Source organism: Coregonus clupeaformis, chromosome 23 (assembly GCF_020615455.1).
Source record: "Coregonus clupeaformis isolate EN_2021a chromosome 23, ASM2061545v1, whole genome shotgun sequence".
NCBI classification, from domain to species: Eukaryota; Metazoa; Chordata; class Actinopteri; order Salmoniformes; family Salmonidae; genus Coregonus; species Coregonus clupeaformis.
In genome coordinates, this window is record NC_059214.1 from 48,914,596 (window position 1) to 48,928,514 (window position 13,919).

Genomic DNA, 13,919 nt, shown 5'->3' on the forward strand with positions numbered 1-13,919 from the left:
ATATTCATAAGTCCTCATATAATACCGCTGTCGTATGAAATTGTTCCGTGATATCCTACTGTAACACAATATCAATGTACAACAAACAATATGGGACAGAGAAATGTTAAAGTCAATTCAAATCAAATTTTATTTGCCACATGCGCCGAATACAACAGGTGTAGACATTACCGTGAAATGCTTACTTACAGCCCTTAACCAACAATGCATTTATTTTTTAAATAAAAAGTAAAATAAAACAACAACAACAACAAAAAGTGTTGAGAAAAAAAGAGCAGAAGTAAAATAAAATAACAGTAGGGAGGCTATATATACAGGGGGGTACCGGTGCAGAGTCAATGTGCGGGGGCACCGGCTAGTTGAGGTAGTTGAGGTAATATGTACATGTAGGACAATGTGGGACAGAGAAATGTTAAAGGTCAAGACATGAGTCTAGAGTTGATACAATGGAGGAGACAAACCACACAAGCGGAGACTAACTGGGAGTAGTGAAGAGTTACTGCTTGCTGTTCTTGCAGACTTCCAGTCATTACGCTAACACTAGTTAGCATTGGCTCGCAAAACTAACTTCGACATCCTTCGAACTGCACGCAGAGACATCAAAAATGGTATCCGTGAGTTCATCTGACTCGGGGTAAGTACAGAAAAAGGCCTTAAATGGGCAAAATGTTGCACTATCCCTTTAATACACCAACAGTTATTAGGCCATCGAAATCCAGGAAGAGCAGTTCTGCTGATACAGTGTCAATAGGGGAAGATTGAGTCACTTTACAAAAAATACATGCAATTCAAAAATAGATGGAGAAAATGTTTGGAGTCTCACTCTCCACAGGGTCATTTGAATCTTGTGGTGTGGAAACAGCTGACAAAGCACACAATTCCTGAAAGGCATGTCAACTTCTCTGAAATGTTTAGACAAAATGATCAAATCTGTCAAGGGTCATCGTCTGGGAGCCCTGATAAATTTAATATTTCCCCTACATCTTGACTCCGATCCATCACAGTAACCACAATGTCTATAGTGTCAACGACAACTAATTAAATACACATTTCTCCTTCCACCTACACAGACAAGTATCTTGGCATCCATTCAACAAGGTCAGATATTCTGCAGAGTAATTTAGCTAACAATTCATTGACATTGACACTTTCTAATCCTGTTAGGTTTTGCTGACATAGTGATACACTCCAAGCTCAATTCACATTTTATCAAGTTTCCAACATACACTGCCTTAGGACCTCTGCGTTCAAACCGTGGGACACATTGCATTGCACATACAGTAATTGCAAACCATTGACGTTTCTCAAGTGGCTATAACATTTCTGCACAATTACGTTGACGTTGCATGACAGGGGGATTTTGTTAACATTGATAATTATTATTATTATTATATTGTATCTGAAAATGCAAGTTGCTTAATATGACATCGGTGATGTGGAAATCACTTTTCTAATTACATATGTCACTACCACTTTCTCCCCAATGCTTAAATAATGCATTATACATTAGATGATTGACATTATTATACATTTGGATTTTCACATGTTCTACGTTGTAGTTTTATAATGAATATGCATAGAATGCTCTGTATTGGAAGCGTTCAAGTGTTTCAAGTTATTGTAAATAAGTTGGCCCACTTTCAATGTATCAAAGTAATATCAGAAGATGGATAGGGTTCAGCAGGACTTACATTAGTTGAATAGACCTTTGCTTTATAGAGCATGATATCTAATTAGATGCTTTGTTAGATGATCAAACATGCCATCATCATAAAACAGCCCTCTTCCTATTTCAATATTCACATATGCAAAATGTGGCGCCCTACTTTTGCTGCTAAGGCTGGCCAGTATGCTTGAGCAAATGTAAAATATTAATTAAATGACTATATTTGAGGAGAAAAGGTTTTCAAGATAGTCTGCTTTTTTTTGTTGCTGTGAATCATGCAAGCTGAACGCCACATTTTCTTATTCATACATAGTTTTTTGGCCATCTGTGAAGGTTGGCAAAAACACAGAAAATGCTGTTTTCCTCGTGTAGTGACATCATCGCGCTGATAGAGTTTGGGGAAGTGGGGGAGGGGAGGGGGGGGCTGTACACATTACTACAGACCAATTTCGCAAGAGCCATCAAACACCCCAATCATAGCTGGAGAAACACTCATCTCCACTTTCTCCCTTGGTTTCCTGTTCTTAGAAAACCCAGTACCTCCTCCATGCACGTACGCACACACACACACACACACACACACACACACACACACACACACACACACACACACACAGACACACACACACACACACACACAGACACACACACAGACACACACACAGACACACTTCTGAAACCATTCATGTGCACCCCACAGTGCAACTTTGATTTCAGTCATTGCCCATCTTCACTTTAACCATTCCCGCCACAGAGAGACAAACATATTTGCATGAGGGGGGTGTAGAAATTGCTAAGATATATTTGTGATGTTGGCCTGTAGCCTATTGCTTCTCCATGGGACATAGATGAGAGAGACAGTTCCATATAGGATGAAATACAAAATCAACTTAACCTATTTGGGAGCCTTTTATTAAGCACATTAGCATTGCAGATTTGCCGGTATAGTCATTGGAAATCCGATTACCCGCTGCTGATGCATTACATGGATCTCTGAATCTGTGGGAGCACCGCAGGCAGGCAAGCAGGAGAGGTGTTGTTCAGCATATCCTAGAAGGAAACGAATGGACATGAGGGCTACACTGAGCGACCTCTGGGATCACTTAACATAAATTGGAGCATTGGGGATAGAGATGCCTGGGGGCTGAGACCTTTGGTTGGCTTGTGTCATTATTATGGTGCCTTGGCGATGGCCGGAGACCTTGGCTGAATCTCAGACCGAACACGTTGAGCACTCGATCACTCGATATGTGCATTCACGACTGAATCAAGTCAATCTCAAAAGCTAGTTGTCGAGTCTCGAGGGCTCCACTGCGCCCTTCGGAAGCCTCTTTATCGAGTGGGCATCCTGTGCCGACTGTGCCCTTCGCAGCAACAACAGTCACTACTACGTGAAATCTGCAATTAATTTAGAGGTTTTGCTTTGGAGGTCTTAGTAGCGCAATATTACAACGAGCTAAGGAATTTAGTGCTTGAAAGAGTGGTATTTCTGGCATTTAATAATGTACACAAAGACTTGTCCTTGAGCTTCAGCTCGCTAGCCTGAGCCAGTCACTTTAGCTATATGACACGACAGAGAAGCTGAGCTAGTACACTAAATGTAATGCTCCTTCCATAAGCTAGCTAGCTAACATTATTTTATCACAATGAACAGGTTTTAATGAAGCAGCAACTGCCCGTTTTGCCCCGAGTCAGTGCAGTAGTATTCTAAGCGGGAGGTAAGCTTGGCTTCTTATATGGTGGCGAGTAAAGCTTAAACCATGTATTTAGATTGTAGGTAGGTATTGTAGTTAGGTATTGTAGGTAGTTTATCGTAGGTAGTTATTGTAGGTAAGTATTGTATCCGGCTGGGCCCGGTGAAGCACGAGGATAGCTAACCCACTACCTGGACCAATAAAGCTAGCTAGCTAGCGGGTATCTACTGGTAACTATTAGCAGCTGTGGATAGTTGTTTCCAATGTTATTTCACGCTTAAGAGTGCCTGTAATTATGCCAGCTAGCTACCTACCATTCAGCTGTTTTTCTAACCTCATTATCTGAAGCGTTAACGTTAGGTAGTTAGTAGCTACTGTACTCGGAATGTAACTAGCTTGTTCCTACCTGGATAACTAATCAATAGCTGGAACGACCTAGCTGTAATGTTTGGAGACGCTTTCTCTCCGTTGGGACAGTCGCGAACTGGCTAAATCGATTCAGTAGCTAGCTTTACACTTAACTAGCTAACAGTAGCTACTAAGGGTAAGTTATAACCTACATTTATTTTTATTTAATTTTTACATACTGGTAACCAGAGTCGTTCAAAATGAATTCAAGACATGGGTGACTAGTTTAACGTTAGCTTGGCTCTCTCTGTGTGTTTCATACCGTGGGAGGAGGGTTTGGTTCGTTGACAGCGAGCAATGGCTAGCTAATATGCTAACTATTCTAGCTAGCTAACTAACTGGCTGAATAAGTTGACGACGTACTCACTCAAACTGTCAAAACTAACCCCAAAACTTTACACAACGTTAGACACGGACACGAATGATCTGTTTAGCGTGTTAACACACTATTGGTAGTTTGTTGTAACCGAGTATTGGTGCTAAACCGTGTAATTGGAAGCTAGCATGCTAGTTAGCTATGGCGTCATAGGATACGATGCCCTGGGCGGTTTTCATGGAAGAATACTGTACCAAGTTAGCAAGCTGAATAAATTAAGTTAGAGTCTATTCCTAGAAAACATTGAACCGCTGTAGTTTACAACAATTATAATTTCTAAAGTGGAAGTTGGGAGAGTTATATTTGAGTGTTTCAGTGAAACGTAAGTGAGGGAGGCCCCGCTCTCTTGCTTTCCCAGATGTTTAGTTCATTTCATTCCAATCTCCTTTGCATTATAGTAGCCTTTTTCTGTAGCCTGTCAACTATGTGTCTGTCTATCCCTGTTCTCTCCTCTCTGCACAGGCCATACAAACGCTTCACACCACGTTCACACGGTTGACAACTCCATTGTGTCCTCCTCCCAGAGTGCAAAGAACCTTGGCGTGACCCTGGACAACACCCTGTCGTTCTCCGCTAACATCAAAGCGGTGACCCGATCCTGCAGGTTCATGCTCTACAACATTCGCAGAGTACGACCCTACCTTACACAGAAAGCGGCACAAATCCTAATCCAGGCACTTGTCATCTCCCGTCTGGATTACTGAAACTCGCTGTTGGCTGGGCTCTCTGCCTGTACCATTAAACCCCTACAACTTATCCAGAACGCTGCAGCCCGTCTGGTGTTCAACCTTCCCAAGTTCTCTCATGTCACCCCGCTCCTCCGCACACTCCACTGGCTTCCAGTTGAGGCTTGCATCTACTACAAGACCATGATGCTTGCCTACAGAGCTGTGAGGGGAACGGCACCTCCTTACCTTCAGGCTCTGATCAGACCCTACACCCAAACGAGGGCACTACGTTCATCCACCTCTGGCCTGCTAGGTCCCCTACCTCTACGGAAGCACAGTTCCCGCTCAGCCCAGTCAAAGCTATTCGCTGCTCTGGCACCCCAATGGTGGAACAAGCTCCCCCACGACGCCAGTACAGCGGAGTCACTGACCACCTTCCGGAGACACTTGAAACCCTAACTCTTTAAGGAATACCTGGAATAGTATAAAAGTAATCCTTCTTCCCCCACAAAAAAAATAACAAAAATAAAAAAAATAAAAAAGTGGTTGTCCCACTGGCTGTCATAAGTTGAATGCAGCAATGTGTAAGTCACTCTAGATAAGAGCGTCTGCTAAATGATGTAAATGTAAATGTAAACGTAGTATCGAGTTAGCAGCGATTGGTGCTTTGGAAACACGCTGAAGTACGGACTGACTACTGGGAACACGTCTACAACTTCATCAGCAAGCTGTCAAACTATCGTAAATAAGTGACAAGCTACATGTCCAGGAATTGTGACTGTCCCCAGCTAAACACCTTGCCTTGTGTATCACAATCCATCTCCTCAGTGCACATGATGCATGATAGCACGTCTCTTCCCTTTACATTGAAATTGCCTGAGGATTAGAGGTGTGCATTTCACCGGCAGTGAGACTGCTGCTTTCACTGGTGGCACAGGCTCATAAATCTCAGAGAGGGATTCCAACGACCCGTTTATGGCCCAAATCTACTTCAATAATTTAGCGCTAATCTTCGCAACTGTTTCTGCATGAAAAAAACATTTTTTTAAGTTAGATGCAATAGCTGTCCAAGTCATTTAAAATAGGCCATATTTTACTGTCAGCGACTGTTTTAAATGTGTTTTATTATCTGTGAAGTAAGAGGCTGGACTGTGAAACTGTATCCAAGTTTTTAATTTATTTAACTTTTTATTTAAGCATTATCATCCCGCAAGTACCAACCCCCATTTGGAGCATAATTTTAGGAAAAAACACAACTCCATTCTTTATTACTGAGGTGAGAGAAATCCTTAAATCACTGAGGCACAAATCACTGTGTAAGAGGCTTATTCCAGTGGTTCCCAACCTGGGGTCCCCCCCTTAGGGAGGCGCCAGAGTTCACAGGGGGGGGCGCGTGATCTCATTTGCTTTGAGGTCAAACATGCTGTGATGTCACGAGAGGCTGTGTCCTGGAGGGACGTTACATCCCCCTGAGGTGGCTGCAAACCCAGACAGCTATGGCTCCATCTGCTGGTATGGTCGGGAACTCCACCCCTCTATGGCCAATCTTCCCACGCAGCTGAAACAAATGAGGAGCTGATGAGCTGAAGGTTTGGGAGGTGAAGAGACACAGTCTCCAACCTGGGCTCTCTGGAGGACAAGAGTGCTGCACGTCCACTTCCATGAGGAATATAAGGATTTGGAGATACTTACCTTTGGGAAATACTCACCTTTGGATATATGCACCTGTGGAAATACGTGAGAGACATTTGGAAGGACTTTTTGCTGGGTTGGCCACTAGCTGCAACGTGGACTACAGTAAGGCTGGGGAAAAGTTATCTGAGCGAGTGAGAATTATGATTTTGGATGTGGAAGAGACATCCCTGAACTGTTAACCCTTAAAGAGCCACAAGAGAACATAATTTTGTTATATTTTCGTTAATTTCCCAAGACCTTTAATAAAATCCTTGTTTTGTTTGAACCTTGTCTCCTGGCACTACTTGAGCAATCCCGCTGAAAGCCGTGTAGCCTCTCGTGACGTCACAGATGGTGGAGAAAACGGGCACGCTCAAGCGTTAATAGTGCATGTCAGAGGAGGATACCGAAGGTTTGATCACCCAGTTTTCCAAGTTGGCCGTAGGCTCCCCGCCGACTGAAATGGAGGACATATTGAAAGCCCTTGTTGCTGGCCAGCAAGCCCAGATGCAAGCAACCGTGGCTCTCTTGGAGGAGCAAAAGAAAGCCAACCTTCTGAAGGCAGAGGAATTGCAGTTGCAGAGACAGAGGGTGGTCCAAAATACCCGCCCAATAAAGGCAAGTGACTTTATATCTAAGATGGGAGCTACCGATGACATTGAGGCATACCTGCATGCATTTGAGGCCACGGCCACTAGGGAAGCCTGGCCCAAGCAACAGTGGGTTGGTCTGTTAGCCCCCTTTCTAACCGGGGAATCGCTGAATGCTGTCCGGGACCTGGGCCCTGACCAGGTTACTGACTATGATGCCCTGAAGTCTGAGATCCTCAGCAGATATGGACTCACAAAGTTTGGTATGGCCCAGCGCTTTCACGGCTGGACCTTCCAACCAGACCAACCTCCTCGGGCGCAGATGCATGAACTTGTCCGAATCGCAAGGAAATGGCTGGATCCGCAGAGGAATACAGCAGCGGCGGTGGTGGAGGCCGTTGTGGTGGATCGTTACCTCACGCGCCCTGCCTTATGAGGCAAAACGGTTCATCAGTCAACAGGCCTTGACCACGGCTGATCTGACCGTGGAAGCTGTGGAAAAGTACCAGGCCACAGCGGAGATGCTGAATGCTTCCCGAAAAGACCCCAGGAGTGCGGCCCCACCACAAATGGGAAGAACCCGTCCAAAGGACCCCAAGGTCTCGAACCCAGCCACGTCAGGACTTATCCCGGCTCCAGGGGGAGCCAGAAACCAGGCGGGTCCAAGAAGAGTACACCAGGAGGGGGAAACTCGACAGTGTTACCGGTGTGGGGAGATGGGACATATCTCCTGGCAGTGTGGGAAACCAGCCGATGAACCTATGCCCACTGCGGAGTCCTCCAGCTCAGCACCCACACACCGTTTTGCCTCGCTCTTGGGAGTCGTAGATGGCGGCCCAGATCGACCCCCCCACCTGCCCGGTAACTGTGAATCACCATGATGTGGAGGCCTTACTGGATTCTGGTAGCCGGGCCACCCTGGTGCGTAAGGATTTGGTGGGCCCAACGTGTCTGACCCCGGGGAAAGTCCTCCCAGTTTCCTGTGTCCATGGGGACACCAGAGAATACCCCATTACTGAACTTACAATGACCAGCACACGGGGAACCATACACACGACGGCGGGGGTGGTTGATTCCCTCCCCGTCCCTGTCCTAATTGGACGAGACTGCCCAGCCTTTTACCCACTCTGGAGAGAGTCTCAGGAGAGGATAACCCGAGTACCTCGGAAACGGAGAGGCAAGACTCATCCTGGGAAGGCTCCGGTGCAATCCTCCGAATTACTCACTCCCGCCCCGGGCTCTGATAGGGATGGCAGGTGCCCAGACCGACACAGAGACGGAGCTACAGAATCTGGACAAAGAACTGTCTGGTCTGAAGGGGACCGCTGAGAGGTATCGTTTGTTAAAGCAACAGTTAGACATGAAGACAGAAGAGTTAGATATCCTCCAGGCTAAACTCCAACAGAGCTCCTTCCCTAAGCAACAGGAGGAGCTGGAGAGGCTGCGCAGGACCATCGAGGAGTGTGAGGAGACCCTGCGCAGTAGTAAGGAGGTCCAGAAGAAGGCAGAGGAGAAGTACAAGGTGTTGGAGAACAAGATGAAGAATGCGGAGGCAGAGAGAGAGAAGGAACTGAAAGCTGCTCAACAGAAGCTAAACTCTGCTAAAACCAAGGCTGATGCGTTCAGTAAGAAACTCAAGGAGAGACAACAGGAGGCTGAGTCCCTGGTCCTAGAGTTGGAGGAGTTGAAGAGAGAGCAGTCTGGCAAGCACCACGGCAATGCGGACGCCCTCTCCCGGCGTGATGCCTTCTTCGCTGCCTTTACCCGACGAGGACGTCGGTCCCGAGGAGGGGGATGTGTGATGTCACGAGAGGCTGTGTCCTGGAGGGACGTTACATCCCCCTGAGGTGGCTGCAAACCCAGACAGCTATGGCTCCATCTGCTGGTATGGTCGGGAACTCCACCCCTCTATGGCCAATCTTCCCACGCAGCTGAAACAAATGAGGAGCTGATGAGCTGAAGGTTTGGGAGGTGAAGAGACACAGTCTCCAACCTGGGCTCTCTGGAGGACAAGAGTGCTGCACGTCCACTTCCATGAGGAATATAAGGATTTGGAGATACTTACCTTTGGGAAATACTCACCTTTGGATATATGCACCTGTGGAAATACGTGAGAGACATTTGGAAGGACTTTTTGCTGGGTTGGCCACTAGCTGCAACGTGGACTACAGTAAGGCTGGGGAAAAGTTATCTGAGCGAGTGAGAATTATGATTTTGGATGTGGAAGAGACATCCCTGAACTGTTAACCCTTAAAGAGCCACAAGAGAACATAATTTTGTTATATTTTCGTTAATTTCCCAAGACCTTTAATAAAATCCTTGTTTTGTTTGAACCTTGTCTCCTGGCACTACTTGAGCAATCCCGCTGAAAGCCGTGTAGCCTCTCGTGACGTCACAATGCATAAAATGTTCCACTATAATTTAATTGTAAAATTAATACATTGAAAATTTTTATTAAAAATCAAATGCTTGCAATGCCAAGGACAATCTAAAAAAAATAATAATAATGACAGAGAAATGTAAAAGTGGTAATTCCCCGGAAAAAAAATGTGTGCACATCAATGACCTGCGCTCAATCAGTTTCAGCTAGCAGCTAGCTTTTCCTGCAGTCAGAGCATCACTATTTTATGAATAAAACAGCATGTCTAAGAAACGTAAAAGTGCTGATGACTCATCATCAAAAAAGAAAGTAAGGCTATATCTCGAGAGTTATCTTAACTTCGGTTTTATTGAAGGACAGGACAGGACTTGGCCAGAATGTGTCATTTGTGGCGAGAAGCTAGCTAACGACACCAGGAAACAAAACACCAGGAGACTAATGGTGAAGGTCAGGATTTTTTTGAGAGGAAGAAGCAGTTGGCACTATCAAAAAAGATCCACAGACATCATTTGAAAGAGCAGGCAGCGATTTACACAGAGCCACGGAGGCATCATTTGAGTGTTCGCTATTAATTGCCAAGGCTTAAAAAACGCACAATATTGGAGAGCAGCTAATCAAACCCGCCTGCCTGAAAATTGTAGAAAGGCTGTGTGGCCCACAGTTGGTGGATAAAGTGAGAACCGTCCCACTCTCTGACAACACTGTCAAAGACAGAATTGATAAAATGGCTGAAGATTGTCAAAACCAGCTGCATGAGAAGCTTAGGCATGTTCCCTTTGCCATTCAATTGGATGAAACAACAACAGTGTCAGACGAATCTGTGCTCATCGTTTATGTGCAATATATTGACGTTGATGACTTGAAACAATACATTATTATGGCTACCAATCTAGCTACAACAACAACAGGCCAAGATATTTTTATAGCTATGGACTCATATCTCTTGTCCAACAATCTGCCCTACGAGAATATTGTTGCATGCTGCACTGATGGGGCTGCAGCGTTGATGGGCAAAAACAAGGGATTTAACAGCCGATTGAAGGAAAAAGCCCCGGAGTGCAACATTTTCCACTGCATGCTACATTGCCAAGCGTTGGCCAGTAAAAAACGTTCGGAAGTCCTTAGTAACACCCTGGCAAATGTTGTTAAAGTTGTAAACTACATTAAGGCTCACCCTACTAACAAGAGACTGTTTGCCCAGCTGTGTGAGGATGAAGCGCATCAAACACTGCTGTTACACACAGAGGTACGCTGGTTGTCAAGTGGACAAGTGCTTGTGCGTTTTATGGAACTGCAGGAAAAAATAAAGGAATTCTTGCAAGATCACAATCGACCACTGTGCGAACAGCTGACTGATGCGTTTTGGATCAAAACAGCATACCTAGCGGATACATTCACTCTCTACAATGAGACAAACAAGCGGATGCAGGGTCCTGAATCAAACGTCATGCAGTGCAAAGACGCTCTCAACGCTTTTGTGCGGAAACTGGAGTACAGAGTTGGAAAATTTTCAAAAGGGGAGCTACAACAATTTCCACTGCTGATGAAACAGTCTGGTGGCACTGTGCCTGCGTCTTTACGCACTGAGTTTACATGAACATGCTTCGGGAGGAAATTAAATCCTGTTTTGCCGATGTTGACGAATACTTATCAAAGGAATCGTGCGTGATGGACCCTTACATTTGCAGTCTCGAGGACGTGGAATACCTCGGCTGTGAAGATGAGCTTGCTGACCTTCAAGACGATTCTGTGTCAAATAAATATTTCCACGAGAACGGATACAAAAAGTTTTGGATTGTCAAAGGACACGCCGTTGCACCCAGACTGGCCAAACACGCAGCTACAAGGGTTATTCTACCATTCAGCACTACGTACCTGTCTGAGACGGCCTTCAGCGCGCTTGGAACAATAAAAACAAAAGCCCGTAACCATGTCAACCAGGACTTTAGGCTGGCTGTCACTAGCATCACACCTGACATCCCATCCCTGGTCAGAGGTATGCAGGACCAAGGTGGCCATTCGTTTTTTAAGGAAGGAATGGGATGTATAGGTGCTGGTGGACAGAGCTATATAGGTGCTGGTGGACAGAGCTATATAGGTGCTGGTGGACAGAGCTGTATAGGTGCTGGTGGACAGAGCTGTATAGGTGCTGTTGGACAGAGCTATATAGGTGCTGTTGGACAGAGCTGTATAGGTGCTGGTGGACAGAGCTATATAGGTGCTGTTGGACAGAGCTATATAGGTGCTGGTGGACAGAGCTATATAGGTGCTGTTGGACAGAGCTGTATAGGTGCTGTTGGACAGAGCTGTATAGGTGCTGTTGGACAGAGCTGTATAGGTGCTGGTGGACAGAGCTGTATAGGTGCTGTTGGACAGAGCTGTATAGGTGCTGTTGGACAGAGCTGTATAGGTGCTGTTGGACAGAGCTGTATAGGTGCTGTTGGACAGAGCTGTATAGGTGCTGTTGGACAGAGCTGTATAGGTGCTGTTGGACAGAGCTGTATAGGTGCTGTTGGACAGAGCTGTATAGGTGCTGTTGGACAGAGCTGTATAGGTGCTGTTGGACAGAGCTGTATAGGTGCTGTTGGACAGAGCTATATAGGTGCTGTTGGACAGAGCTGTATAGGTGCTGTTGGACAGAGCTGTATAGGTGCTGTTGGACAGAGCTATATAGGTGCTGTTGGACAGAGCTGTATAGGTGCTGTTGGACAGAGCTATATAGGTGCTGTTGGACAGAGCTGTATAGGTGCTGTTGGACAGAGCTATATAGGTGCTGTTGGACAGAGCTATATAGGTGCTGTTGGACAGAGCTATATAGGTGCTGTTGGACAGAGCTGTATAGGTGCTGTTGGACAGAGCTATATAGGTGCTGTTGGACAGAGCTGTATAGGTGCTGTTGGACAGAGCTGTATAGGTGCTGTTGGACAGAGCTGTATAGGTGCTGTTGGACAGAGCTGTATAGGTGCTGTTGGACAGAGCTGTATAGGTGCTGTTGGACAGAGCTGTATAGGTGCTGTTGGACAGAGCTGTATAGGTGCTGTTGGACAGAGCTATATAGGTGCTGTTGGACAGAGCTGTATAGGTGCTGTTGGACAGAGCTGTATAGGTGCTGTTGGACAGAGCTGTATAGGTGCTGTTGGACAGAGCTATATAGGTGCTGTTGGACAGAGCTATATAGGTGCTGTTGGACAGAGCTGTATAGGTGCTGTTGGACAGAGCTATATAGGTGCTGTTGGACAGAGCTATATAGGTGCTGTTGGACAGAGCTATATAGGTGCTGTTGGACAGAGCTATATAGGTGCTGTTGGACAGAGCTGTATAGGTGCTGTTGGACAGAGCTGTATAGGTGCTGTTGGACAGAGCTGTATAGGTGCTGTTGGACAGAGCTATATAGGTGCTGTTAATCACTTATTACACTGATAATGAATCATTATTATTCTTTTGGTAACAATGTGTGTGTGTGTGTGTGTGTGTGTGTGTGTAGGCCTACAGTTAATTATACACAAAGATAACCAGGGCAAACCAAAGAGAAAAGGAAAGAAAAACTATAATTGATGTACATTTTTGCCAATAAAGATTTGGAATTAATCACTTTATTATTTGTGTGTGTATGTGTGTGTGTGTGGGGGGGCACTCCGTTTTTCTTAGATACAAGTAGGGGGGCTCCAAGGAAAAAAGGTTGGGAACCACTGGCTTAGTCAACTGTCATTAAAATGTCACTTATTTGTGGATATGGTGTACTGGGCTAAAGGCCATTGAAAGGAATACAGAGTCACTGTCATCTGCTGAGATCACTTTATGGTATAAATCGCAGTCTTTGCCCCCCAAAAGAACTGTTCAATAATTTATATATGCTGTTGTTGTATCACAAACACTGATCACATAATGATTGCTTTGGGAGCTCCTGGGGTGAGCTGTAATCAATAGTCTCTAGGACAGCTCCAGAGTACGTAAGATAATAGATAAGATGCCTTACCAATACTTTTGACTGTGAACGACCAGGATGCTCTGTTGGGCCTCACTCGTCTAATGGCCTAAGAATTCTCATAAGTACTGTCTTCTCATGAGTTCTGTCTTCTCATGAGTACTGTCTTCTCGTGAGTACTGTCTTCTCGTGAGTACTGTCTTCTCGTGAGTGCTGTCTTCTCGTGAGTGCTTTCTTCTCGTGAGTGCTGTCTTCTCGTGAGTGCTGTCTTCTCGTTAGTACTGTCTTCGTGTGAGTACTGTGTCCTTTGTGGGAGGAAGAAGAGAAGCAGGAGAAAGGTTAGTCTTACAGCACTGAGGCTTCAGGTAATAGTGAATGGGTTATTATTCAAAGGAATTGATTCTGTACCATCAACTGCCATTGGTCGATACCACACAAGAACAGGAGAATATAGCCTACAAAAACGAAAGAAGTGCAAACGACAGTTTGAGTCAATTATCCATCTGAAAACCTCCAGATTACGGTCATGTTTAAATAG

The 13,919-nt window shown here is 45.3% G+C and overlaps 1 protein-coding gene across 8 annotated transcripts in view; it reads right to left on the reverse strand.

Moving 5' to 3' along the window:
• The window catches only part of LOC121536479 (PTB domain-containing engulfment adapter protein 1), a 140,469-nt gene that overhangs the window by 45,899 nt on the left and 80,651 nt on the right, over positions 1–13,919 (reverse strand). For 7 of the 8 annotated variants that reach the window (XM_041843781.2, XM_041843782.2, XM_041843780.2 and 4 more), the window contains exon 2: positions 13,433–13,686. The gene's annotated coding sequence lies outside the window, so the exon portion shown is untranslated. Of the gene's footprint in view, positions 1–13,432; positions 13,687–13,789; positions 13,840–13,919 lie in introns of those variants that run through there. The other variant, XM_045206746.1, reaches the window with a different exon arrangement.